This window comes from Haliaeetus leucocephalus, unplaced genomic scaffold (assembly GCF_000737465.1).
Source record: "Haliaeetus leucocephalus isolate CR32 unplaced genomic scaffold, Haliaeetus_leucocephalus-4.0 Scaffold173, whole genome shotgun sequence".
Lineage (NCBI taxonomy): Eukaryota > Metazoa > Chordata > Aves > Accipitriformes > Accipitridae > Haliaeetus > Haliaeetus leucocephalus.
The window spans coordinates 2,041,366-2,043,248 of NW_010972609.1; positions in this window are offsets into that span (position 1 = coordinate 2,041,366).

Here is a 1,883-nt window from a genome sequence, read left to right on the forward strand (position 1 = left end):
CCCCCCCGCCGTCCCCGCCGGACGGGGGAAGTCGGGTCTCGAGCCGGGCGCGGGGTTTGGCGGGTTCGCGGCGCGGGAACCGGGGCGCGCGGGGGAGGGCGCGCGCCGCCTCCCCCCTCCCTCCCAACGGCCGCCCGCGCGAGCGCGAGCGGGCGGGAAGGGGGTGAGCCCCGGCGAGGGGCGTTAATTGGTTTAGCGGAGCTTAATTAGCTGCCGCCGCCCGTCCTCGGGTTCCCGCGGCCGTTACGCTCTTTAAAACGAGAAAATCGATCGTCGTGGCCCGCGCGTTCTCCTCACGGGGCCGCGCTGTGGCCGGGGGAAAGGGTTCTTCACCTGACGGGGGTGGGGGGGGCGGCAGCTTCTGGAAACAGGTTCCAGCGACTCGTGTGCTCTTCACTGTGAGGAAAAACACTTACCAAAAAGAAAAAAAAAAAGGTTAATAGCTCACTGATTGCACGGCTTATTGTGGGGTGGGATCGCTGGCTGTTGACTTTCGGGCGAAGGTGTGTTCTTATTGCCCCCGGAGACAGGATTCGGGGGTTACGGCGGGCTGCGCCGCTTATCGCGGAGGTTGCGACGCTTCGGTTTTGCAGTTAGATGTTTGGGATTTAAAGCTACTTTGGGCATTTTTTATAGTAGAGCTAGGACTGCGTAAAGACAAGACCTTTTAATATAACTGTATAATTTTCTGAAATGAAGTCTTTGAAAACATGTGAATTCAAACCAAAAAATTACCCAGGTAGTCTTCACTCCTTGGTATCACCAACCACGCAACAGCCAAAGTTTACTCCCTTGCAGTACCTACATGCCTCACCTTAAAAAGCGAGGTTTAGGATTGGGTAGACATTTGCTCTTTTTTCTTGTTCATGCTGATACAATTACTGTGTGTTGGCTTCTTTTTGTAAAAGATGCGCTAGAAGGCGTGATTGTTAGGTGTTGTGGTAACCCAGAATTGGTGTGTGACTCACAAGAAGTACAGTTATAAATAATAAAAAATGGCGGTTGTGTGTTTTGGCTTTTGTGTTTCGTTTTGTTTTGTTTTTTCTTTTTCCCCAGGGATGATCACATACAATACTGTGCTTGCTGGAATTTCAGTTACTGAAATGAGGAGCAAATACATTCAGGTGTTTCAGAAATCAAACTGGAAAAAAAACCCCAACAAACCAGGCTTTTACATTCAAGCCGTCACTTTGTTACTTTTTTCATATATGCTGAGCTGTGAAAATTACCCTTATCCCCTGATCAAGAAGCCATTATCTCTGTTCAAACACATTGTAGTATCTCTTGTGCCCTTTGCTCAGGGGTGATCTTTCCTAGTCTCAAAGTTAGCCTTAAAATCTATCCATTTTGACAGCATCCAGCATTTTAAAGTAAAGGTTAAAAGAATTGCTACCTTTGTTACAGTTATTGAAATAATTATTGTGTTGGTAACTTGTGTTCCTCTTCTGTGGTCTTCCTTACTACGCTGCTGCCTTTGCCTTTTTGAGATTGTAGAAATACATAGAGCAGTCAATCAGCGTGCTCATTTGTAGCCATCAATTTGAACTGTTTGTATTTCCTTCTGCTCTTGTGTGAGTTGTTCTCTGTAGCCCTAGGTATAAGAAGCAGTGCTTATGTTCTCTGCTAGGTACCTTTTTAAGGAGAAAAAGCATAAGGATTACAAGTCGTATGGCCCTGACCAGGAAGCAGAGGCAGCAATACCAAGTTAAGAATAGGTCTTTTTAATGTATAACCTTGAAGCCTTTTGCATGATGATTCTCATGGGGGATGTTTGCTAGTTTCAAGTGATGTGCTGAATCAAGATACCACCTGATGCCAGAAATCAGCATTGGAGAGTGATAAGTAATTTTATCTGTGCTAGCTCAACTAAAGAGTTACTTGAG